Below are 27,935 nucleotides of genomic sequence, written 5' to 3'. Positions count from 1 at the left end.
AAATTTGAGAGGGATGGGGTGTGGAGCATGCTTTCAGATGTCTTAAAAGAGCAATACCCCGATGTGGAAACTATAGAACCCGAACCACCAAAAAAGAAAATCAACCTTCTGCTGGTGGCATCTGACTCAGATGATGAAAATGAACATGCGTTGACCGCTCTGCTTTGGATCATTATTGAGCAGAACACGTCATCAGCACAGACACATGTTCTCTGGAAGGGTGGATGAAGCATGAAGGGACATATGAATCTTTAGCTCATCTGTCACGTAAATATCTTGCAACATGGGCTACAACAGTGCCATGTGAACGTCTGTTCTCACTTTCAGGTGACATTGCGAATCAGAAGCAAGCAGCATTATCTCCTGAAAATGTAAGCAAACTTGTTTGTCTGAGAGATTGGCTGAACAAGAAATAGAACTGAGTGGACTTGCAGGCTCAAAGATTTACATTGTTTTATTTTTGAATGCAGGGGCTTTTTGGTACATAATTCTACATTTGTAAGTTCAACTTCCATGATAAAGAGATTGCACTGCAGTACTTGTATTAGGTGAATAGAAAAATACTTTTTTTTTTGTTTTTTTTGCAGTGGAAATATTTGTAATAAGAAACAAATATAAAGCGAGCACTGTACATTTTGTATTCTATGTTGTAATTGAAATCGATATATTTGAAAATGTAGAAAACATCCAATAATATTTAAATAGTATTCTATTATTAACAGTGTGACTAATCGTGATTAATTTTTTTAACCACACAATTAATCAAAATAAATTTTTTTAATCGCTTGACAGCCCTAATCTTTATACACCAATACAAACAAGTTGCATATTACCCCTGATGTATCAGGGTGCCACCCATTGCCTTGTACCTGTTGGTTTGATCAAAACATCTCTATCCATCATGCTGTCATCCTGACTTTATCCTTAATGATGGGTCAGTGTATTCCTTTTATCTTTGGGGAATGTGCTGGTATTGAGTGATCTGTGCCTGACACCTCTCAGGAATAGGCGTTTTTGCAATATCAGCCCTGTGCTTGCTAAATTCTGTGAGCAGGGCCTGCCTCTTGCTCACAACCTGACTTTGCTCCATATTGGCAAAGTTTTGACCACTACTTTAGTTCAGGCCTCATACCAGACCTCTGATACAAGGACTTATGTCTCAGACTCTCTTCCTACTGCACATGACAAAGGCGTACAAACAGTAATTGGCCTTGAGAAGGAAAATTGTGTGTGTCTGTGACAGGCTGAGTCACAGAAACCACCTTGGGACTGCCACCTGATGTGCTGGGACTACCTCTGAGCCTGTTTTCCCTGCCAGCTTGGGACTTCAGTACCCTGCAGATATGCTAGCCTGCTACAAAAACAGGCCAAGGTCTGAACCACATCCCCCAAAAGCTGCAGGCTTAACTGAAAACAGCTTAAGAAGTGCTCCTGTCTCCAGCACCCAGATACCCAGTTCCCAATGGGGTCCAAACCCCAAATAAATCCATTTTATTTTGTGTAAAGCTTATATAGAGTAAACTCATAAATTGTTCACCCTCTATAACACTGATAGAGAGATATGCACAGCTGTTTGCTGCTCCAGGAATTAATTACTTGCTCTGGGTTAATTAATAAGTAAAAAGTGATTTTATTAAATATAAAAAAAGTAGGATTTAAGTGGTTCCAAGTAATAACAGACATAAAGTAAGTTACCAAGCAAAATACAATAAAACATGCAAGTCTATGCCTAATACAGTAGGAAACTAAATGTCGGTAAATCTCATCTTAAGAGAGGTTCCAGTAAGCTTCTTTGACAGACTAGACTCCACCCTAGTCTGGGTCCAGCAATCACTCACACCCCCAGAGTTACTGTCCTTTGTTCCAGTTTCTTTCAGGCATCTATTTGGGATGGGGAGGCTATCTTTTGAGCCAGTGAAGACAAAATGGAGGGGCTTTCAGGGCCTTCTATATCCTTTCTCTTGTGCAACATCACAGCCACAAGATGGGGTCTCTATCCATCTGGGCAGGTCACATGTCTACAAATGATTCAGCTTTTTGCAGGCCGAGGCCATTGTTTACATGTCTGTTTGAATGTTCCCAGGAACGTTCAGATGTGGATTGGCGTCTTCCAAAATCCATTGTCAGTTAAGGGTTTCTTGATTGGCACTTACTGAGAATAATCCTTTCTCAAGAAGCTGACCAAATGCTTCACTGAAGCTACTTAGAATCAAACAGATGCACAGCCAATATTCATAACTTCAAGTACAAAAATGATACACACCTGCAGATAGCATAATCATAACCAGCAAACTACAACCTCCCATAGATACCCCACTTGGCCTCCTCTGTACAAGACCTGGTGCAACTCTAGGATCCTGGCTGCAACAATGATCTATACAGTCACGGTTCATGTCAAAAATGTCACAACATCTATTCACCCTTCCTCGTAACACAAGAGGTGGAGGCTGGCCAATGAAATGGAAAGGTAGCACACTGTAAACTGATAAAAGGAAAACATATTTTTCCATAATAAATGAAATAATTGTGGAACTAACTTCCCCAAGATACTGAAGGACTCAGCAGTATTTAAAAAAGGATGATACTTTTTAGCAGGGGTCAGCAACCTTTCAGACATGGTATGCCAAGTCTTCATTTATTCACTCTAATTTAAGGTTTCACATGCCAGTAATACATTTTAATGTTTTTAGAAGGTCTCTTGCTATAAGTCTATAATATATGACTAAACTATTGTTGTATGTAAAGTAAATAAGGTTTTTAAAAAGTTTAAGAAGCTTCATTTAAAATTAAATTAAAATGCAGAGCCTCCCGGACAGGTGGCTGGGACCCACGCAGTGTGAGTGCCACTGAAAATCAGCTTGCATGCCACCTTCAGCACCTGTGCCATAGGTTGCCTACCCTTATAGATTCATAGACTCTAGGACTGGAAGGGACCTCTAGAGGTCATCGAGTCCAGTCCCCTGCCCTCATGGCAGGACCAAATACTGTCTAGACCATCCCTGATAGACATTTATCTAACCTAATCTTAAATATCTCCAGAGATGGAGATTCCACTACCTCCCTAAGCAATTTATTTCAGTGTTTAACTACTCTGACAGTTAGGAACTTTTTCCTAATGTCCAACCTAAATCTCCCTTGCTGCAGTTTAAGCCCATTGCTTTATAGCGATAATACATCAGACAAAATTAAACACTATCAAGGGGGTGCAGGATTCAGGCTCTATGCCACTTACTCACTGAGCACCCTCTCTTGGCCATTCACCAAACCAGCCATTGAACCTGCACTGGGTGATTTAAGACCCTAGAATCTGAACAAAGTCCAGGCACTGCAACTGTCTTAGGGCCTCTGGGCACAGTCTTGGGGTGCAGATCTTCTACCTAGCACCTACCCCTGTGAGCAGCCACTGGCCAGCCCCTCAGACTCTCCCCAGTGTTTAGACACCCCCTCTCCCAGAACTGCACCCAAAGGTGCAAGGCTCCTGGTTTACCTCTTTAAGGGGCATGTGGTAGGTGTGACACATGGCAGGTAGTGACACAGTGCACAGGATTCTAACACAATATTGCCCTTCCTTTGATAGCATGAGAAACATACAGAGCTAGATGAAAATAATAAATGCTACTTTCACTTTTCCACCTCTGTTTCTTCACCACTCCAGAGCATTCTTTGGCTGGAGTCCAGGTCCTCTGGGCCATACGGGATCATCCTGCTGCAGTGCATGGCTTAGGTTCTGAAACATGGTGCCTTCTCCCCACACACACACAGCTTGCCTCCTCTGACCTTGGCTGGTCTGTCTCCGTCCCCTCTCCTGCCCAAACTGCCTACATGGCTCTTTTTGTCTTCTTGACAGGCCTTTGATAGCCCTTCACTGCCTTGGTTAGGTGACTCTCAGATCAGCCTCCTCCAGTGATTCCAGATCCTTACCAGGTGACTGTCATTGCTTGGTGACCACTCCCAGATACACCGTTCTCCTGTGTAGAAGCCAGCTTGTTTAGAGGGATTCCAACATCAATGGGTGAGTGCTTAAGTCAGTGACCCTCCCTCCACAGCCCTGTATCATGACCTGCTAGAATTTCAGTCCGACATCGAGGTATCAGAACAGAGATGTGAAAAAACCCACATCCAAAATGGAGTCTGCAGCCTGACACAGGTACATATCGGGAACCCTCCGATATCAAACAGAACTCATAAATTGTACCTACAGTGGCCCCAAATCTTCACACAGGGATTAGGAACAAGCTGTTCCCTAGGGACAGATTATTAAGTATGTATCTAGAGCAGCGACTACAGTATCACCCTCTGAAACATTTGGTACTGACCACTGGGAGTAGTGGAACGCAGTCTGATGCACTACAGAAATGCCAGGTGTTCCTACTGGTACATCCATAAGATTTATAGAAATCAGGGTTTTCCAGTAACTTGCCAGCACATGATGTAGCAAGTGAACTCTGGGGGCTAGAGAGCAAACATGTGGTTTAACACAGATTTGCAAAGAGAATAATTGAAATATTTTTAATTGATATCTAGGATGCATTATTTTCATATTAGGGCTGGAACAGAGACTTCAGAGCAGCACTGACCATTCAATGCCCTGTCCATTTTAAGTCTGCAGTAGACTATTTCAGACCAATTATTTATTATCATTATAAGTAAATGAGTTATTAGCATTCATGGATTCTATAATAGTCAATTTGTTCCTCCACCCAGAGCCTTGAAGTGCCTATTTTACAATTTCTTAGACATGTAACCATAGGAACTAAGTGGTTGCCAACATAAACCTTTATAATTAATGAGGATAAGCTTTCACCCTGTTGAGTGATATTTAAATGTATACAGAGCAATAAAGTACACCTCAAGGAGTGTGGTATTTTAATTGAAGTTGGAAGCCGACCCATAGTATGTAGCACTTCTAGTATTGGCTTAGCTGCGTGTTTTGTGAACGGTGCCAAAAAACTGCCTTTGGATGGAAGGTGGATGAGGGAGGCAAATTCTCTGTCTTGGTCTCCTCCTTTTGTGCTGCTCAGGCAGAGAAAAGGATTTAGAAACCTCCTGACATTCTGCTGCAGAGGATATCTGGGTGTGGAGGAGCAAACCAGCACCATTGCTTCCCTCCCTGCCGGGGACATGTCAGGGGCAGAGAGGGAAGTATGTGTGCATAATATACCCTGGAAATCCTCACCTGGATCTGGCTCTAAGGGAACATAGTTTAAAGCTGATAGTAAATAATACAAATCAGAAATTAGGAATTGTAGAAAATTGATAAGGGAAGCCAAAGGACAGAGGGCAAGCTCTATGGCCAGCAGAGTTATGGACAAAAAGAAAGTTTTAAAAATGTATTATTAGGAACAAAAAGATTCCTGAGAATCCATTACTAGATAGAAAAAGTAGAATCATCAGTAATAATACAGAAATACTTACTGAGCACTTCTGTTCTGTATTTGGAAAGGGAAATAACCGAAGATGCAATGTCATCATATGTTAAACAGAAGCTACTAAAGTTAGACATTTTTAAATCAGCAGGTCCAGATACCTCGCATCTGTAAGTTTCAGAAGAGCTGGCTGGACCTTTAATGTTGATATTCAATAAGTTTTGGAGCACTGTGGAAGTTCCAGAAGCCTTGATGAAAGCTAATGTGCCAATTTTTTCAAAGAACAAATAGGATGACCAGGGTAATTATAGGCCTGTCAATCTGACATTGATCGCAGGCAAGGTAATGGAGTGGCTTATATGAGACACAGTTAACAAAGAATTAAAGAAGGGTAATGTAATTAATGCAAATCAACCTGGGTTTCTGAATAGATCCTGTCAAACTAATTAGATTTTTTTTTGTGAGATTACAAGTTTGGTAAAATAAAGGTAATAGTGCTGATGTAATATACTTAGACATCTGTAAGGCATTTGATGTGGTACTGCCCAACATTTTGATTAAAAAACTAGAATGATATAAAAGTAACGTGGCATACTTTAAATGGATTTTAAAAATAGCTAACTGATAGGTCTCAATATGGCTGAAATGGGGAAACACCATCAAGAGGATGTGTTTCCAAATGGGCAGGTGGTAAAAGAATGAAGAGGACAGATTCAGAGTGATCAAAAGCTCTTGATAAATTGGCCACAAGCAAATACTATGCATTTTAACAAGGCTAAATGTAAATGTATACATCTAGAAATAAAGAATGTAGGCCATGCTTACAGGATGGGAGACTATGTCCTGGGAAGCAGGGACTCTGAAAGAGATTTGGGGGCTGTGGTAGATAATCAGATGAACATGACAGTGTGGTCAGACGAGCTTATGTGATCCTGGGATGCAGAAACAGAATCTCAAGTAGGAGTAGAGAGATTATTTTACCTCCATATTTGGTGCTGCTGTAACCAAGGCTGGAATCCTGTGTCCAGTCTGGTGCCCACAGTTCAAGAAGGATATTGATAGATTGGAGACGGTTCAGAGAAGACCCATGAGAATGATTAAAGGATTAGTAAACATATCTTATCGTGACTGAGCTCCTTGAGTCTATCTTTTTATCTTAGCAACGAGAAGATTCAGGGGGCGGCTTTGATTACAGTCTGTATGTAGCTACATGGATAATAATGGGCTCTTCAATCTAGCAAAGAAAGTTATAATACAATCCAAGGGCTGGAAGTTGAAGCTAGACAAATTCAGACTGGAAATGAGGTATAAATTTTTAACCATGAGAATAATTAACTATTGGAACTGCTCATCAAGGATCGTGGTGGGTTCTCCATCACTGGCAATGTTTAAATTAAGACTAGGTGTTTCTCTAAAAGTTCTGCTCTGGGAATAATCTTGGGGCAGAGTCCATGGCCTGGGCTCTACAGGAGGTCAGGTCTGCTCCCTCGTGGCCTTGGAGGCTATGAAAGATCAGACCCCAAGAGCAGAGATTCAGGGAGCCATAACCAGCTCCCAGCACACAGCAGACAATCAGCCTCAGGGAGCCTGTCTACTTGTAGATGTGTCCTATGCACTGCCTATGGGGCCAGGGACAAAGCAAGACCACAACCTCTTGTTCTTGAATCTGACACTAGTTCAAATGGCCTCCTGCCTGCACTGAGCAGACTCCTGTGTGCTGCTGCTGCTCTGGGAAGCCTGTGATCTGTCTGAACCCGAGGCCCGTAGAAATATGTTTGCACAGGGCCGCCCAAAGGATTAAGGGGGCCTGGGGCAAAGCAATTTCGGAGGCCCCTTCCATAAAAAAAAAATACAATACTGTATTCTCATGGGGGCTCCTGCGGAGCCCGGGGCAAATTGCCCCACTTGCCGTCCCCTCTGGGCGGCCCTGTGTTTGCACCCGGCCATCCTTGGTGTGCACGTATCATGCCTCAGTTTCAGGACAGCGCAAGAGAACTGTGACAAGAGGGCCTCGGGGTCCTTTCTGTCCTCAACGCAATGGTACAGAGACCTGCAGTAAGTTCCCAGCCATAGGCCTTTCTTTAACCTCCAGGGCCTGTGGGGTAACCGTCTTCATTGTGCCTGATCATCTCCATGGGCGGGTGATTCCCAGGGGCTATTTTTTCTCTCCTTCTCAGGGGGTTTGCTCCACTCACTGCTGTGGCACCTCCTTGTGGTTCATCTGGGGATTAGCTCACCACTGGTGTGACATCCTCCTGTGGTTTCTCTGCCCCTTGTCCTGATCTCTCACTCTGCTTCCTCTCTTACGTTCCGCAGACTGCAGCGCTTCCTCTTCGTGGCTGAGCCCTCCACCCAGGTTCCCCCCATTCTGGGTAAAAAAGTCTCTCTAGCCAAACTGCCTCAGGCAGTCTTCAAAGTCCACTGCACTGTCTGTGATCCCCACCCCCCTACAGTGGCTTGTAGGGGAGCCCAGGGCTGCTCCCTCCACTCTGGGTGCCAGCAAGGGACCCTACATTCGACAGCTGAGGTCCATGCAGGCTCACCCTGGCTGCTGTTTTCCACAGGCTTCTTCCTACTCTTTTCTCTCAATGCTGAGAGCAACGGCCAGCTCCCTCCCTCTGTGACAGCCCCTTTCTGCTCTCCTCTCTCTGGCTTTATACAAGCCCTGCCTGGCTTCAGCTTCAGTTAGGGCTGTCTATCTTCACCTGGGTGCAGCCCATCCTGTCCACTTCCCCTCTGGAGCCATTCTAACCCCTTCTGGGGTGGTGTAGAGTGAACACCCCATCACTCTCCCCAGTCAGCTGCACAGGTAGCAGGGCCCTGTTTCCAGGAGATGTTAATTCCCCAGCACAGATCCTTTATCTCCCATTTGGCTATGGCAGAGGGGCTGCAGTTTGCTCCATAAGTGGAAGTCTCCAGCAACCCAGTGAAATATGTCCTACAGCTGCTCCCCTGGAAGGAAGAGGGGACTCAGGGTGAGTGAGGCCTGGGTGAAAGCTGTGGGAGGGCAGCAAGAGAACACTGCCCTGAAGGTTCACTTGCTCAGCACCAGCTGCAGCATGATTACACTCAGTCGCTAAAGGAGAAAATGCACCCCACCAAATCCACTTGCAAATGGATTCTTGGGGCCTCACCACCAAGGCCCACGTCTCCTTTGGGTGCTTTTCCTGATTCTTGGTGCTCTTTATGTGCAGTAGCAGCAACAGCTCCCATGATAACTCACTGTGCAGGCCAGCACACAGCCAAGCACCCGGCAGCGCGCTGAACCAACAAACAGCATCTGCATTAAGGACCCAAGCTGCGCCCCCTGCTCCCAGGTCAGCCACAGCTGGGAGTGTTATGGAGGCAGCAGGCTAGGGTCAAACCATACATCATTCTCTAGTCAACATCAGGATAAAGGGGGGGTTGAGGGAAGTAGTAAAAGGCTCAGAGGATACCTCTCAAAACCGCCCCCTTCTCTCACCACTCTAGGAGAAAAAAAAAAAATCTACTCAGCTCAAAGATACCACCCCTTACCAATACAGAAGTAGAGCCCTGGCAATGTCACCCTGCTGATTGTATGCATGAAAGGAAAGGAAATGGAATTTATTCTGCAGATTGGTTTGGGATTTTCAGAAGAAAGCAGGAACAGTTTCCCAGGCAATGGGATTCATTTGGAAGGAAGCTGTCAGAGCAGATCTTACCACTCATGGTTTCCATGGGAGGGAATGGCATATTTATCTGAGTGCATGGGCTTCTTCTAACCTTCAGCCTTTCTGCTCAATAGCCCCACCAAGAGAGCAGAATATTTAGCCACAAGCTTGTTTTTGGTATGTGACTATTTTTTTTTTTTAAGGAAAAGAATAATTAAACCCCAATCAGCTAAGCAGACACACTCATTACAATTCAGTCAATGAGACTTTAGCAGGGATGACTGCTGGATGGGCTACAGGAAAGACGGTCTACAAGAGAAAAGAGGATTTGTGCTTCTAGCACTTGGCTGGGCTCAGGAGATTTGAATTCAATTCCCAACTCTACTCAGACTCCCCGTGTGACCTCAGGCAAGACACCTAATCTCTCTATGACTCAGTTCGCCAGCTGTAAAAAACAAACAAACCAGGCATGATAATATTTCCTCTCTGACACCTTTTCTCTCTTTTATTTAAATGGTGAGCTCTTCGGGAGAAGGGACATTCTCTTGCTATTTGTATGTGCAGCACCAGCACAACGGGGCATCAATTTCACTTCGGTAACACAGATATATGACAATGAACAAGAACATTTGAATAGTTCACATCATTTTGTAAATGGCAACAGTCTTTTCAGCAGCTTGCTCGTTTTCAGGAGGTTCACTAACTCCTCAGCATCCTCGAGATTTGAGCTGACCCACCTTTAATTCAATCCTGAAATAGAGTCACTGAGAGAGAACATTGTCACACAAGATAATAGGCTCCCACAGCTAGGTGAATGCTCAGAGAAAGACACTTATTTGAATTTTTATTTGGGAGGATTTAATGAAATGCTGTCAGTTCAAGTTTAGCTGCTAATTTATGTTTTATTTAAAGAAGACTTTGAAAGCAGTAAAGCCTTTTAAAAATATCTTACTACAATAAAAATGTTTCCATTAATTTTGAAAGCAAATTCCATTGGAAACAAGGTTTTTTAGAACAACATTGCTCTGAAGACTCTGTAACTCGAGCATTGTAGCATATGAGAACAAGCAAACAAAAGGAATGAGAAACAGACTGGTATGTTTACATTATCCAAACTGAGAAATCCAAGGGAAGCAACAAAAAGGAGAATACAACCTCTAAAACCCTTTCCTAATTAGCAATCTTAGGTGTTCGTAACAACACAGGTAAAGACAATTATGACTGAGATGCTAGTTTTGGTCTAGCTCAGGCATGCTGATCCATGTGGGGGACCCATGGAGCTCACTGTTGGTGCATTTGTCAGGTCTATGCTTTTTAATCTGGCCATTTTCCTGCAGCTCCTTTCTCCTGGCAGTTTCATCCACCTTGTCTCTGTGTTGTTCTTGGTCACTGTGTTCCACAGAGATCTTTTATTTAAACAATTACATTTACATTAGCCCGTCATTGAAACATAATATAACACAGCAGGGAGAGCTGGCGGTATGTAAACTGCACCCGGACATGCACTGCGCTCATGGCCAGTGTAGGGCGCCAGGATTTGCGGCGGGGGGGGGGGGGGGGGGAAGCTGGCGTTAAATTAAAATTGTTCTTGGTACCAGTGATGACTATTAGAAAATAAGCCCTGCGTGGTGGTAGGGCACCGGGGGGGGGGGGGGGGCGGCATTTTGCCACCCTCGGTGGCAATTCAGCAGCGGGGAGTCCTTCTGCGCTCCGGGTATTCAGCAGCAATTCTGCGGTGAGTCCTTCACTCGCTCCAGGGCCTGCCGCTGAAGTGCCCCAAAGACCAGGAGCACGGAAGGATCCCTCCCACCGCCTAATTGCCGCTGACCTGGAGCACGGAAGGACCCCCGCCTAGGGCACCAAAAACTCTGGCACTGCTCCTGGCTGTGCTGCCCCTTGCCTTCCAACATGGACACCCGCCTACCCTCCATAATGACAGCAGCTTCTCCAGCTTAACTGGCTGCTTAGGAACAATCAGGGTTTCTATTTTTCATCTCTCTAATTATGCCATCTGCAAACGTTACCGAATTAAAATGTTTCCAGCTCCTCAGCATGTGCTTTGAAACCTCTGGTGATTTTAAGACTTCTAAAATTCTTTTCCTTTAACGATCTGGCAGTGATGATGGTGACGTGGGAAAAGGAGAATCTGGCATTTCTTTACTTGTAAACTATTTTTAATGCATGAACATATGTTAAAACATGTACAAAAAAAGTTAATGATTGTCAGCTAAACGAGATGGACTCCCAGGAACAGAAATATATGTCTCAGCCCTCAGGCGAATTGGGAATAAACAGATGATCTCTGCACTGTGCCCCGAAGGTTAAACCCAGGCTGTGTTCTGCAAGTGGGGGGAGCTGTTGTTTTTCCATACAGAAGGGCACAGAGGTGCACACTAAACGACGTATTTTAAATTGAGACGTGCAACAAAGGAGGAAAGGGTCCCCATGTCTCCGGGACGGATTCTGTACATCAAAGGAGCTGGAATCCAGATCTGCAGGGACAAATTCATCCCTTATACTGAGGTTGTCCCAGCTGGTGCCCAGCTGCCTATATAGGCCATCCTGACACCCAGGAACAGCTAGCACGTGGGAACACCTCTCCATGCCTTCCTTCTGCAGGGAATGCCCTCCATTGGAAGCAGCTTTTGCAGTAGGGCCCAGCAGAAGGGTGGCTATGCCATCTCTGGGCCTGTGCTGGCTTTACATCCAAGCTGGCATAGAGTGGCCATGGGGCACTCATGAACGGCGCCCTTTCCGGACAGAACACAAAATGGCAACTGCCTCTAGCCAACAACTAGGAATTTAAAGGTGCAGTACATAAAATCCTACATGTCACCAGTACAACTACTTACACCACAGCTGTGAGCTGTGGATCTGAGGCCCTCCACTGAGAACTGCCTGTCGCCAACCCCTAGACAGTCAAATTTGGGGCACTTAGCAGGAAAGCAACTGCTGATCTCACAGTCCTAAAAACAAACCCAGCATTGCAAAAATGCTCTGTCAGCAGGGATGTCCTGGCAGAGATGAGCCAGTCAAAAGCCATATTGTTCCCCCCGCTGAAATGAATCAAGTGAAATAACTGTTTAAAATCAAAGCAAACATTACAACTCCCTCAAAAATAATAAAAATATATATATAAAAACAAATCAGTGTTGGTTTCCCAAAGCCAGAGTGTGACGGAATCCTTCTGTCAGCAGACTGCACATTCTCTACCAAACAACTCAAATGCCAGAAAAGCCCTGGTCTCAGGTGACAAAATAGGTTTCTCCCTCTGAACTCTGTGGTTATGCTTTCAGTCCCCTAAGACAAGAGTCTAGCACATGGCTAACACAATGTGTAGTGTGTGGCTGGCCCCGTCCAAGCTCAACAGCCAAGCCCAGCCCTCAGTCCACATTTTCCAAATGGCTCCATCTTTATACTGGACTCAACCCAAATCCCAGATTCTACACCCTCTCCACTTGGGGTGCTTAGAATCCATTTTCAAATGAGACGGTTTGAGTTCATCTCTGTTCGGTCCCAAACCTGCATTGTGTGTGTAACTTAAGGACCTCGTGGGTGTTTGGGGAGCACAAGGAACGCAGGATTGGGCCCCACGTAGAAGATTTGGTGACACCTAGGTCCCTTCCGTCCTTTGCCTGCAGGATGTAATTTTTTGTGAGGCTTCGTGTGGAGGCGGCCTGGGAATGACAGGAGGCCAGACTAAACGGTGGGTACTTTCTGGCCTTAAACTCCATGATAAACCTCGGGAAGTGAACTCAGCTCAGATTACTTTGTTCCTCTTTTGTATGGTGAGACCTTTGCCAGACAGCTGTATGGGGTCAGCTGGCTACCGGTCAGGAGCAGCATCTTTGTCTGTGTCAGGCCAGTAGCTCTGCCTAGTGGTCAGGGGGCAGTAGGGTGAACAGGTAGCAAGTGTGAAAAATCAGGACATGGATGAGGGGTAACAGCACCTAGACAAGACAAAACCCTGACTATCAGGACTAGCCCTATAAATTCAGGACATATGGTCACCCTAGAGGCCAGGGACAGATTCAGACCAAGAGGCTGGGTTCTGTGAGATGTGTAAACAGTACTCCTGTGATTATATAAGGAATCAGATGGTGCTTATTGTGCCCACAGCTCAGAAACCGCTTTATATTTTTTTTCAAGGCAATAAAAGAGTTAAATGGAAACTCAGTTCCATCAGGCAAAAGCAGACTCAGACAAATAATGTCATTTGCAGTCGCTCTTCATTCCTTTGCACTTGGATCTCCTATCTACGCTTCTCCACATGGATTTGTGGAACCTGATGGGTAAACAACATGTAAGAAAGGAGAGATGCCTCGAGAGCTTCCAGGTATTGCTGCCTGGTGGAGGAAGAGTTTACAATTTACTGTTTATACAAGGCCTTAAATAAAAATCTCAGAGCAATCTGTGGAGAAATGTTATAGCACTTTCTATTGAGAATCTAAGGTGAGAAGAAGCTGAGAAGATTTATAATTGTCATGGCGTCTCTCTTGGGAAATGGTACAGTCAGAAGTGCTGGAACAAAACACACACACACACACACACACACACACACACACACAGCGGCAAGCAGGTTTGGACACTTCCTTGAATAGTGTGAAGACGTGGTCGCCCCATCTCAAAAAAAGATCTATTGGAATTGGAAAATGTTCAGAAAAGGGCAACAAAAATGATTAGGGGTATGGAACGGCTTCCTTATGAGGAGAGATTAATAAAACTGGAAATTTTCAGCTTAGAAAAGAGATGACTAAGGGGGGGATATGACAGAGGTCTATAAAATCATGACTAGAGTGGAAAAAATAAACAAGGAAGTATTATTTACTCCTCATAACACAAGAACTAGGGGTCACTAAAAGTATTTAATAGGCAGCAGGTTAAAAACAAAGAAAAGGAAGTATTTCTAAACACAACGCACAGTCAATCTGTGGAACTACTTGCCAGAGGATGTTGTGAAGGCCAGAACTATAACAGGGTTCAAAAAAGAACTAGATAAGTTCATGGAGGATAGGTCCATCAATGGCTATTAGCCACGTTGGGCAGGGATGGTGTCCCTAGCCTCTGTTTGCCAGAACTGTGACTATGCAACAGGTGATGGATCACTTGGTGATTCCCTCTGGGGCACCTGGCATTGGTCACTGTTGGAAGACAGGATACTTTGGTCTGATCCACTGTGGCCGTTCTTATGGGATGTGTGCTTTGCAGCATGAGCGTGGAGTACACATTCCTCTCGGTTTTGACCATGTGCCCTTACCACCTCACATATCTCAAATCTGAGCTGTCTGATCCTTTTATCTGCTGATGTTTCTATTGTTCTGAATATTATTACCCTCAGTTTTGCATCATCTGCACATTTTTAACCTTGCTGCACACTTCTCTTTCCAAGTTAGTGTTATACAATGTGAACAAGAGCTGACGAACCACTGATACTAAATTGCAGCAATCAAGTTACCTGCTTCCATCTCAAATCACGTTCACTTGCAATTACTGTTTGTCTTCATGCATCCCCGAAGATTCTTCATCTGGCTAAGTTGCTCCTTCCTCCAGACTGTATTTACTGACCTTGAACCATATTCTCTCGTGTGGCATTCTAGCAACTGTTTCACGTTCTGCTAAATTCTTCCCACTTCTTCCTGGTGCCAACGCTCTGTTATTGCCTCAAAAACAATTTTCATTTTTCTTTTGCAAAACTTTGCGAGCTACTTCACCCATTAGGTGCCTGAATACTCTGAAACAGGGAGAGTGAACTGGTGCCCCATGTAAGTTAGAGCGGAATGAGTCATGTCCCAGGGTACTGCATAAGAGTGGTGTGATTTCTCCAGAGTACAAAGTGTGCTCCATATTGGCCAAATACAAACAAGAGCAGGCCCAGTCTGCATTGAAGCACACACTGGAATCTCCTCACTCTTCCCTTCAGAAAGTTTCTTTCCCATTTCCTTCTCAAGAGGGAGGAATCTCTAACCTCATGTCGAGGGGGGAGAACGCAGCCTGGAAACACTAAATCCTAGATGCTGTGAGGAAACGGCTGAACCCCAAATATGCCCAGGGTTGCAGAGCAGAGAACCTCTCGGGCCTTCGTCCCCTATAGGATCTGTGCCACTTCCTTTCTCATTACCCGCACTCTGTCCTGGGAAGGAAATGGAGATGGAGAGTAAGGCCTGGTCTACACTATGCGTTTAAACTGATTTTAGTAGCGTTAAACCAATTTAACGCTGCACCCGTCCACATAATGAGGTCCTTTATATCGATATAAAGGGCTCTTTAAACCGGTTTCTGTACTCCTTTCTGACGAGAGGAGTAGCACTGAAATCGGTATTACCATATCAGATTAGGATTAGTATGGCCGCAAATCGACGGTATTGGCCTCCGGGCGGTATCCCACAGTGCACCATTGTGACTGCTCTGGACAGCAGTCCAAACTCGGATGCACTGGCCAGGCTCGGATAGCATGGCCATGAGACAGAGAATACAAGGAAAAGAGCCTCTGCAAAACTTTTTGAATTGACAGTTTCCTGTGTTGTCCACATCCGTTGGATGCTTCTGATCAGCACGAGGTGGCACAATGCAGTCCCAAATCCAAAACGAGCAGTCCAGATGATCATACGGGAAGAGTAGCGTGGATACTATGATCGCTGTACTGGCGGAGACGAATCTTGTTCTATCATGAGCTCCCTTACAGAATTTACGGAAATGCCAAAGCATTTTGAAAAAAATCTCCAGGCTAGGTATACAGAGTTCCACATTGCACAGTGCTGTGTGCACAAAGCATAATAGAAAGCCAAAGAATCAAATGGTTATGACTTCATGGAGGAAGGGAGGGGGACTTGAGGACTCCAGCTATTCCACAAGTGCCCACGTCAGTCGTTCCGAGAAGACATTAATGCCTTCATTGGCGGAGCTCCCAACGCCTTTAGGGTCAGAGCACATCTGTCCAGGGTGGGGTTCATGAGGAATATTATCGGCTCGTCAATTTACTCACCCTGACGCCCCTCGTGAAAGAAAAGGGGGAAAAAATCATTTCATTGACTTTTTATCAATGTCACCCCTATGTCTACTGTCATCTGCTGGTTAGGAAAACCCCCCCAAACAGGAGAAAAGCGGTGCTGGGCCGCAATGACAGCAGCATCCTCTTCCCCTCGCCTTCCTCGCGTTGCCTGATGGTTACGAGCAGTAGGACTGGTAGCCGTCCCGTCAATCAGCCATGAGTTGCTCCTGAGTTGGCCTACAGGTTGATCGGTCGGCTGGTCGCCTGCGGTAAAATGGATAGGAATAGGACTCCTGGTTCGCATTCTCGGGCAGTAGTGGTACAGAACGGCTGGTAACCCATTCCTCATCATAAGCCAACTGGAGAGGCTGAACTCGCATTCAGGCTCCCCCCTTTCATGTCTAAAGACAATATTCTGATACTGCCTGGACTATCATAGCAGCGGAGATTCGGCTTGCTTCCTCTCCCCTCCACCGTCTTAGTGTCCATGCCTCGACTATCAGAGCATCTGGAGACTGCCTCTCCCCTCCATTTTATCTCACTAAAAGTCCAGATGTCTTCTTATTCCTGACATTCTTTTTACTTACATCACACAAAATGGGCGGGCCCCTGCAACGGCTAGGGGGGGCCAGAGTGGAGGGTTGAGGGAGGAGGGGAAGGGCCCCAAAAAAAGGGGCCCAAAACTGGGGGGGGTAATGTTGCAAGAGGGGAACACACCCCTAGAATGGCATGCAGCGATATTTCGATTTCTGCCGAGATCTGACATGGAGGGCTGTGCTCTCTAGCTCCTTCTGGATTACCACTGGTTTCTCTAGTTACACTATGCCCCATATCTTCTAGGCAGGACTGAACTCTTACGCTATTATTTAGATAAACCATTATAAGGACCAGGGAATGGCTCGGGGGAGTCATATATCCCATTTTTGTCTTTGTGCCCCGAGCCCAGGGCCCGACCTCAGCAGAAGGATCATGCCAGGCAGGAGCACCCATGGACAACGAGCAGATGAGCCCTGGTACCAGAGAACGACTTGAATACACCGTCATCTACATCGCCAATTACAATGGCACAGACAAGAGTGGTTACAGAACAACTTGGTAACCGCCTCTTCTAGCCTGACCCTTCGCAAAGGCAATGAATGCTGCATGTGTAGCGCTGCCATACCGCCTACATGTCAGCGGCATCCAGTAACACATAGCAGTGATGTTGACAAGTGACAAAAGGGCAAAACGGGCATCCGATGGATTGCCGATCTGCAATATAGGCATGTCTGCCAGTGCGATCCAGGGGGAAAAGGGCGTTGTAAACGATATGTGCAAAATGATTGTCTGCCGTTGCTTTCACGGAGGAAGGAATGAGTGACGACATACCCAGAATCACCTGTGACACTGTTTTTGCACCATCATGCATTGGGATCTCAACCCAGAATTCCAATGGGTGGGGGAGACTGCAGGAACTATGGGATAGCTACGGGATAGCTACCCACAGTGCAACACTCCAGAAATCGATGCTAGCCTTCGTACATGGACGCACATGGCCGAATTAATGTGCTTAGTGTGGCCACGTGCACTCGACTTTATACAATCTGTTTTACAAAACCGGTTTATGTAAAATTGGAATAATCCTGTAGTGTAGACATACCCTGAGAAAGGAACTATCTGAACAGATTCTGAAGTCACTCGAAGGAGGAGTGATGGTGCATGAATTCATAACTGAAATATTACGTCCCGTCTTTGCAGCTCAATGATTGTTTTGTAAACACCTTCATCTTTCTCCACATTTCCCTTCTGCCTCTAGAGCTAGTGAATTTGTTTGTGGGAGATTATGATTACAGCAGAGCCACCCAAAGCCAAACCAATACTTAGCCTTTACATTATGTTTCTCAGCCACGGATCACAAAATGCTTCACAAAGGAGAGTCAGTGTCATTGTCAGACTGAGGCAAGGAAGTTTCCTATCAACAAAACATTTCAGTAACCATTTCGATAACTTCTCCAGGCAAACGTCAATGACTATCTTTGAAAAACTCCCCTAAAAGCAAAATAAAGTCAAGAGTTTTTTCACAAAATGTCTAATTTTGGAAAATCATTATTTGTATTGCAGGTCCCCCGGTCCTGGAGCAGGCCCCTGCTGTGCCAGACACTGTACAAAGAAACACAGTCCTTACCCCTAACATAAAAATGAAATTTTGGACAACTCCCCCTTCTCACACACACACTTTTCATTAAAATATTTTATCCAGCTCCACTAAATATAAAGTTGAAGTAAATGAAAACCAAGTTGCTTCAGAGCAGCCAGAAGGAGCTGAAGATTGCAAACCAAGCTTTCCCGATGGTATTTCTCCACACTTGGCTCAGACATGGTGTGTCTTCTAGTCACATCCCCTTGTACGTTTAGACCAACATTAGAGAGCTGGCCACACTGAGCTCTAGGCAGACTCAGGTCCATGCCATTATAAATCTTTTCACCCTCCCTCGTGCTCCTCAGTTGCATGAGATTTTACAAGGTGTTCTGGTTTTTGGCTTCTTCCATGTTTCTAGGATTCAGTTCCATGAGGATTCAAAGGGATTACGCTGATTGTTCACCAGCTCCATAGCCCAAGCGGTGCTCGCTGAAAGGATGGTGTTTCTCTGTGAATACGAATGTAAGGGAACCATTGCCCCCTTACTAACATTCAGTGGGGCGGGGGGGTTGGTTGGCTAGCTCCCAGCACTAAAAGATTGGGGAAAGGCCAATGTTCCAGGTCAGTCTCAGCCTCTGAGCCTGATTGACAGGGTGGGCAGACTAATCAGGGAGTTAGGAGTCCAGGGGGGCCCTGGCCTCTGTTTGAGCTGGAATTGCCTGGGTCAGACAGAGCGGGGCTGAGATGAGGAGAGAGAGGGGGCCCGAGCTGAGCGGGGGAGCAGAGCTGGGCCAGATCCAGAGGGGCCAGAAAAGCAGCTCAGGAAGCAGGTCAGAGTTGGGAGCAGAGCCAGAGATGCAGCCCAGGGAGAGCAGATCCTGTGCTGGGAACAGAGCTGCAGCCCCAGAGCCAGAGACACGGCCCAGGGAGAGCAGATACTGTGCTGGGAACAGAACTGCAGCCCCAGAGCCAGAGACACAGCCCAGGGAAAGGAGATCCTGTGCTGGGAGCAGAGCTGCAGCCACAGAGCCAGAGACACGGCCCAGGGAGAGCAGATCCTGTGCTGGGAGCAGAGCTGCAGCCCCAGTGCCAAGTGTGGCGAGGAACTGGGGCCAGCCAAGAGGGGACCTTGAGCACAGGGTCCAGAGTAGAAAGACACCCCCAGCCAAGGGTCCTTGCAGGCCAGACAGGGAGGGGGATCTTAACCCGACAGTGGGGCTGACACTGGGAAGAAGGGTCCCACCACCCAAAGCCCGGAGGTGCGTGGCCACCACCATTGCAAGTGTCTAACCCGCAGCATCCCTGCAGCACAGCCAGGGCCTGAGGAGACCTGGGACCTACAAGGAACAGATTGTGAAGTGCCCTGATGTCCAGAGACACTGTTTGTGACGTTCCCTGCCACAGAGCAGGGCGATGTGTTTTCCTTTAACCTTTCCCATTTTTCCTTATTCTTTTCTTTAAGTTAATTGTGAAGTAACCAACTTGTATTTGCTTTAAATTGTATGATGTGATCAGTGGGTCAGGGAGGTGGCCAGTGCAGAGAGAGCATCCCGGAGCGGGGATGCCCTAGCCTCTGTCCCAGGTGACCACAGCAGGGTTGGGGGTCGAGCCCCCCAGGAATCCTGGGCCCAGCCTTGTTGAGGATACGATGACTCTGCCAGACAGGAGAGTGGAAGGGGAGTCCTCGAGGGCAGGGAGGCCTGTGGGTAAAGGAAGTGAGAGCGAGGACTCGGATCCTTTCATTATCCCACTTCACCGGGGTAGTGCAGAAGCCAGGGAAGTTCCCCACAGTAGCAGGACCATTCCCTCGCTTACACGGAGAAGAAAAGGATGAGCTGCATCTGCCACGTTTATTATAATGTTAAAAATACTAGAAAATCAACCACAGGAAAGCAGGTTAAACTGTATTCATGGAAGGAACAAAAGTTGAAGTCAGTAAAGTTCAAACAGGAGAGGAGATGTTTTTTTAAAAAATGAGGGTAATTAAGCACTGAAATGGATTACCACAGGAAAAGGTAAACACTCCATAACTCGGAGTCTTTAAATCAAGACTGAGTGTCTTTGCGCACTCACCATTTGTTGGACTGAACCCTGGAATGACAGAGAAGTCCCAGGGCCTCTCCTAGGCAGGAAGGAGCAGCAGTCGTAAACATTGATACTGGGAGGTCACACATCGCAATGAACCTTCTGGCCTTAACAGCTCTGGAGTCTGTGAAAATGAATCCGACCAGTCACCTTTCTAGTTCTTCACTGCCACCACGTTAAAGCTGAGTCACCCAGTGCTCAGGCTGGCTCAGGATGGGTCCCAGGGAGTAATTACATTCGATAAGGACTAAACTATAACTATTTTTATGATATGTCACTTTCTCTCAAGCTTATTGAAATCAGACGCTGATACAAATAAGATACTTTAGTTTAGCAAAATGCAGAACTATCATAGTTTATCATCTAATTAAACTTCCAGCTGTTACATTTATTGTAATTTGATTTACTGGTGCATTCTGAATGAATCATAAACACATCTGAAACAAGAAGCTACTACAACTGTACACAGTAATATAGAAAAGAACAGCTGCTTCCTTGCCAACTGGAAAGCAATCTGCAGTTTATTTAAATAACACATGAATTATTTATAGGTAGGCTGTAGTGCAGAGGTACTGACGTAAAGACAACTCAGAATAGAAAACAAAAGCAAAATCTAAATGTGGCTTAAATGTCAACAGATCTGTAACAAGGCTAAAGAAATATTTCCCTTGTTTAGTACAATAAACTAGATTTTTTTCCCCACTTGGCATGTCTTTTTTCTATGCTAAAGTCAAGTGATTGATTAGGATACATAACTTCCAGCATCCTAAATATTTTCAGCATTGATTTTGACCCACCATTTAGTTGAGTAAATTTAGGGTTTAATCTAATGAATAAAGTAAGATGAAAAATTTTTAACAAAGTCAGTCACCCCCAAGTGCTGCCTCCGGCTCAGGCATGGCGCTGAGTCACCTTGGTCCAGTTTCCCCTCTTCAGATCTCCTCAGTGAACACCACCCATGGCCGTCTCTCTGGTTGAACACTCCTCCTTTGGGTCTGGGCTAATTAACATCAAAGTGTTGAATACAACACTCAAAGTCTATAAAGTCTTCCTCGCTTTTAGCAAGTCCTGCCCAGCCCTTCCTAGCTGGAATGTTCTTTTCTTCTTCCCAGGAGCTGCTCTCCTTCCCTCAGCCCTCTGTACCCGGTCTCAAAATCAAGGGCTCCTGCCGGAGGTTCCTGCTCACTGCAGCTCTTCGGCAGTCTCTGCTCCAGCTTCCTCTCCCTGTTTCCTGTTCCTCTCACTCTTTGTAGAGACCCGCTGCCCTTTGTCAGCCCTAACAGGCCTGTCTGCACTGCAATTAGACACCCCTGCCAGCTGACTTGGGCTCACAGGGCTCAGTCCATCCCCGTGACTCTGTCCAAACTGGTTTTCAATAGGGATTGGGTTTCTGGCAGACTAAAGGGTTTGCAAAGTGTTTGCTTCCTGTGGAAAATGTCATTTTTGTTGAATAGTTTCTGACCAAAACCAGGACATTTTGGTTATTAGACAAATAATTTCAGGTTTTGTTTTTTTCAACAAAAAGTCAAAACTTTCAGCGGAAATGTGGGTAACAAACAAAAAAAGTCATTTTCATAATAATTTTCTACGGAAAAAGCATTTTCTGACACACTCTGCTGCTGGGGGCGGAGAGGTACGGTAGTACAACTCCTGTTTGTTTGATGGGAGTTGTGCTTGAATACAGATGGCAGAATATGACTCAGCGGTATTGTTTAATTTGAATCCAAACTGAAATAGGGAAAGTTTGAGATCAGGGCTGGATCACATGCATCTCCAGCAGCTTATTCATTTACATTTAGGGTAAGATTTGAGTTGAGGAGCATGAGACCAAATTAGAGTAAGATTCAGATTGGAGTATGACAGTGTTGAAATCTCTCCAGCAGTTCTCACAAGATTTCAGCCTAAAATTGAAGTTCTGCCAGTGTGAATGGTGGAAATTTCCCAGGAGCATCTGCTTCCAGGACATTTGTACGGTCTTAGTTTTGAAATTCTGTGGGCATGGTTCACACAAGATATTGGCTGAATATGAACCAGAACTAGTAAATTCAGCCCTGCTAGTTTTGACTCATACCTTAAAAGGGAAACTAGAGAGATAGGAACAGTTTTTGGAGTCCAAACCTAAACATCTCCTGCCTTGAAATCCCAAGAGATCTAGTGGAGTTGTCTGGTCACCACATATGTTGCAGTGAATGCTAAGCCCACCTACCTTGCCGATAATGGAGAATGGCTTGAGTACTGTACTTTAAAAACAAAACAGGACTTACAAGAGTGGAAATCAGTCCGCTCTTCGCATCCACCGCCAGGCAGGGCTGCTCCACTGGCCTCACACCAGTTGAAGAACATGTTTCTCTAACGACGTGTTTAATTGACTGTGCTACTGGAGATGCATCAGAATGGCCCAAAATGAGCATGTTGTTACTTTATTTTCCTGACACAGTCCGCCCCCAGGTACACCTATAGCACACTACTAGTTTTTCCTGGCCAGCATAACCAATATAGATTTAGTATCTCTCTTTGTTAAATAAGAGGAATGTTTACAACAGCTTCTGGCTAGAACATTTACCAAGTGAGCACCTCAATTTGTCTGTCCCTGTCTGTCTTCTCATTAAACTTTTATGGCAACCAAAGACTAACTCTGTCTCTCTTCTGTAATCACAGTCGAAACATGCTCGTGACTCAATAATCTGCTTCTGAATATTGCTGTTATTTTCAGTAGCTCTGCTGATGCCCACATTTGGTGCAGTTTGCATGATCATGCAGCTTGCAGTTGCCAACATGATTCTTTATTTCCTTTGCCTTTGCAGACTCCTTTCCATTGTGAAAAATAATGGGATTAACAGCCAACCTATCAGGCCGAATTTAAATCATAAGAGGCTTATTCACCAGAATGGAAAAGTCTGGCAAGCAATTTGTGTCAGCCTCGTTCAGCATGTCAGTAGAAGACCTGTGCCTCACCAGAACTAAACACTGACAAACAGGCCAGATCTGGAACCCCAGATTTTAAGCTAAGGGGAGTTCCCTGAAGATTTGAGGCTTGTGTCTTGAGCACAGCCATTGCTAATGCAGAGGGAATAGTGTCTGTGCAATACAGGGGTTACTATTTACAGCATTGTAATGCAGTACATTCTGTAACGATTAACTAGTAGGTAAGAAAGCCACTTTCTCAGCAGTATTCACCATTAGACGTGTCTGTTCCAACCAGTAATAGCTCATCTGTGTGCAGCATGGCCATACAGAAGCCAACACAACAGCCAGACTTCTAGCTTTAGCTCATTACTCTGAGAATGAGAATTTTTCTTATGCATTCAGTAGAGCTGTGCAATACTCAGGCTCCCATCTGTTTTCTTAATCTCCTTATATTTGCCAGGATCAATTTGCATTCAGTGACAATACGAGGGTTCAGGCACCCCCCGCATAACATCCGACCAAGGAAGTGTCACAAAGGAGGCTGTGAAACAACATTTCCTGGGGGAGGACAGCACTCCATTGTGGTTTCCTTCGTTAGCTAGGTTTTCATGGCCTATCAGCCCAGCTGGTTTGACTTCCAAGGTAAATGGTGGGGCTAAGGAAGAGTTTTCCTATTAGGCAAGTGCATTTTTGTTTATAGTCAAATGGAGCACAAATATAAAACAGAGAGAGCGCTTCTTTGTGGTTCTGTGAGTAACAGTAACAAATTCTCTCATGCCCACTGATATGACCATTGTTATGACCTTGACCCTTCACTAGTTCCCCATGTGTGTAATTACAAAATAGACACCAACAGGAACGATGTTGTAGTGTTAGAAAGTGTTTTTGGTCAACATGTAAGACTGTGAGGAGAGCCCTATGCAGCACAGTTATCTGCACAGGTTTAACCAGCAAACCCACAACACCCACCTACAAACATAACATCCATACATATGCTGTGTTGTGTAGAACTCTGGTAACAAATTCTAAAGTTCTCCTGTGATTGCTGGAAGCTTAATCACAGGAGCATGACACTTTGGAAGAAGCAAATTTATGTTATAAACCTAAGGAAAGAAATATTTTAACACCAAGAAACAGCATTTTTTTACTCCTAAAATACAGTCCCTGATTCACTGACAAATAAGCCTAGAGAAGCATACACCAATAAACACCATGGACTGTAAATATACATGAGAGAGAATTCTAAATGAGGCATTTATTACTTCCAAGAACACAAAGGAAAAATGAAGCAGCATATTTCCTCTCTTGAAAAGTAATTCTATTTGATCTGGCACATTCATTTTTGTGTGTGTTTGTTTACAACTAAGGTAATTTGCTGAAAAAGTATGGGATTGGGGCAGATACAACTGGGTCAAAATATTAATTTCTGCAACCCAAACTGAATCTTTAAAACCAAAACAATTGTAGCTCCTGGAATAAGTGAGAGAATAAAAGTGTGAGGACAAAAAATAATTTAGCACCTGATTAGCAAACTCTGCTACCTGTTTCTGTAATGTATATTTGTTTATTTACCTTATCTCTTTGTTTTATTTTACCCAAGTACACTATCGTCATACTAATTTGGAGCATGTCCATTTTAGGTTTTAAAAGTGGGTCAGTGCACCCAGAAAATTCACACCAAACTGCAGTTCCTGAACACATATAGGCAGACTTGTCAAAATATTCTCATCAGCCGAGTAAATTTTTGCTGGGAGCAAAAACAACAGCCTGGAAAACACAAGTGCCCTGCAAGCTATCAATTAGCCTTTACATTACAATAAACTTGTGTCAAAGAGAAATTACTTCCATGTTGTGTAAAGAAATATTGCTCTGCTTGAACTTAGAGAAAGGTATAGCTTAGAAAAAATCTTTGGATACAATTCCAATCTCCGCTTTAGAAAGAGAAATATTCTTGGCTATATAATCAGGATAATTGGCTCATGTGAAAAATTCAACAACAAACTAAGATTTGCACTCCCCCACAATGAAACAACCTGTGCCTCTGAACAAAAGGTACCTGCAGCGAGACTCTCTTCTGCTTTTTCTGCTTCAGAACTGAGCTCTTGTTCAGAACAACGCTACAGCATATGCTTAATTTTAAAGCACATAAGTAAGTCCCATTGAAGTCAATGGGACTTGACTATGGGTTCCCTTCCCAGCCCTCTCCGATCCCCTTTTGGGGTTAGTAGCACTGACAGCTGCACTGGCTAGGAGCAATCCTTGCACACAAACTTGCTCAAGGACTGCAGGAGTGGCCAGCCTTTGTGAGGGGGTGCAAATTGATGAGAGGAGTCAGTCAGTCAGTAGACAGATACTGGGCTAGATGGACCTTTGGTCTGACCTGGCATGGCCGTTCTTATGTTATGTTCTTATGATGAGATGATGTGCACAACAAGTTTATTGTCCTACAAAGTCCAGGAACAAAGCTGCATGTTCTTGCACACTGGTACCTGATCTAGTAACTAGCTCTGACCATGTATGCAGCTATTAATCACTGATGTAGCAGGCAAAGAGAGTTTGCTAAAGCCATCCAGATATCTACTTGCTGGGAAAGTTGGCTTTCCACAGCTGTAGTGTGAAAACACCTACATGTGCTTGATGCATCTTTGTGCCCGGTAAGAGTTATGTTTGTCCAAAAAGATGGATGGAAGTTTTGGCTCTAAACATCAGTTCTGGGGTTTCCCCCAAAAAATACAAGGGGAGTTTACACACTTTTCAGGAATGCCAGTGGTTTCATTCACTTTCTAGAATAAACAGCACCTAGCTAGCTCCAGACACCATCAGCTGGGTAAGACCTCTCTGACTGCTTCCAATTCTTCACATCTTTCATCTGATTCACTGCTCTGTTTGTCACATGCAGCACACTGGGGGTCCAATCTGGTTTTGTCACACCCATTGCATTGTACAAAGCAAAGAATGGGTTAATCTCCTTCCAGCAGATTTTACAGCTATAACAGAGACCCTGAAGTAATGATGGTGGTTTGATAGTTTGATAAATAAATCCAATATAATTCATGCAAATTACTAATGCACGTTAAATAAATTATTCCTTTTTATTTACCTGTTGAGGTAGATATGAGGAAATCTCACTCAGCGGAAGTTGCAGCCTTCTGTGATCTCTCTAAGTGAAATTAAAGGCATGTCACATTCCGGTTTGTCTAGTAAGGCATGCTGCAGTCCAGGTGAAATGTCACAGCCAAAAAGCCAGCCTGGGAAATGTCCTTAGTTTAACAGCAAGGCACACCACATGCCTCTAAATGATGCAGGCCTAACTGTGAAATGGTGCAATCCATATTGATTGGCTATATAGTACTACTGAGCTACAAGCCATTTGGAATTAAAAGAGCTTTAAATAAGGTATGAAGGGTGTGTGAAGTTTCTAAAAGGTGTAATATATTTTCTGTTCATGCTATGTCTGTGGTGGCTTTGGGGCTTGTAATTTCAGGAAAAGATTTTGAATTTGTCACATAATTCTAATCTTGCTAACTCTGCCAAAGACTCCAGTAAAGAAGTGAATTGGAAGTAGAACTGGCTGAAATATTTCACCAAACCTTTTTTTTTTTTGCGTTGAAAAATGCAGATTCAGTTCAACTGAAACATTTTGCAAATGTATGTCAAATTTGCCAAATTGTTTTGGTATTTTTTTAATAAAAGATTTTGATTTTTCAATTCAAAACAATTTTGTTTTGAAATTTACTTCAATTTTATTTTAAATAAAGCTCAAAAATGAAATATAGCAGTTTATTTATCCAAAAATGGATTTTTTTTTTTATTTTACTTCTTGGCTCACCAAAAATTTCAAATGCTTTTCCAACCCTCCAATTTTTTTTTTCCTGAACAGGTGGAAAATCAACACAGCTCTGCTAGGAAGCTTGCTGTGTGCAGGACAGGTGAACAACACTCATGTGAGTTCATTTTTTTTTCCAAAGGGAAACCCAAACAAACATATGGGCATAGATTTACGTCTGGTCATATTTGCCAGGTGCACATATTGGGAACCCTGAGCCTCTTGTAGCTTTTTTTAAAATTTGAATTGATTGATAGTCCTGTATGAAACTAGTATCCCATAGAGTGAGCTTGATTCTTATGCGGCCATAGTTTCAGATCAATAGGGTAAAAGTTACCCTTTAAGAACCTCTTAGATTGGGAGACTCTTAGAAGCTTGCAAAGAACAAATATAGTGACCACAGACACAGTTACAAGTAAAAAAATCTTGTATTACAAGTTATATTCACACATCCATCTACACACCCTCAGAGAGCCCAAGCAATAGCCACCAACATATTCATCCTCACCTACCCAAAGATAGTACAGAGTCTGGTGAATCTCTCAACACGTGGTCACCAATAGAAGGGTGGTTTTCCCAATGAGGTCTTACCTCAGAGTCTTCCCACTTTCACCCAACTAGAGCACCAGTTCTGTCGTCTTCTTCTGATCACGCCTAATGCCCTTTGCATATACATGATGTTTCCAACCTCCTTTACCTTATCTGTACTTCTACACCTCGTAAATTTCAAGGCACCCCACTTTTAGTAAGTTGTTCCCTTAGTTCCCCTTTTTCATATTAGCGCCTTATTAACATTTACATACACATGTTCCCATGGTAACCTGCAGTAAAAGCAGAACTTTCTATGATGTTCCAATCAGGTGTCTTGCGGCCAAGACAATCTAGACAGGTACATTACAACATATTTCTGGCACATCACCTATTGGCACACTCTTTCCAGTAATCTTGTGACTTGATTGGCACAGGGTTATTCTTAGGTCATCCACTTATGTCAAGCTTCCTTAAGCCTAGT

At 44.4% G+C, this 27,935-nt stretch overlaps 1 long non-coding RNA gene across 2 annotated transcripts; it reads left to right on the top strand.

The window, feature by feature from the left end:
* Positions 1-273: 273 nt before the first annotated feature.
* Positions 274-26,783, top strand: LOC116822518 (uncharacterized). Of its 2 annotated transcripts, XR_012656424.1 has the most exons (4): positions 274-371; positions 4,047-4,147; positions 22,995-23,336; positions 24,738-26,783. It is a non-coding gene; the product is annotated as an uncharacterized LOC116822518 (long non-coding RNA). The 2 variants fall into 2 exon arrangements; XR_004373173.2 differs by lacking the exon at positions 24,738-26,783 and having other exon boundaries at positions 22,995-23,367.
* The last annotated feature ends 1,152 nt before the right edge of the window (positions 26,784-27,935 follow it).

Source organism: Chelonoidis abingdonii, chromosome 8, assembly GCF_003597395.2.
Source record: "Chelonoidis abingdonii isolate Lonesome George chromosome 8, CheloAbing_2.0, whole genome shotgun sequence".
Lineage (NCBI taxonomy): Eukaryota > Metazoa > Chordata > Testudines > Testudinidae > Chelonoidis > Chelonoidis abingdonii.
The sequence above is the reverse complement of the archived record's forward strand: the minus strand, read 5'-3'. Positions and strand labels throughout refer to the sequence as shown.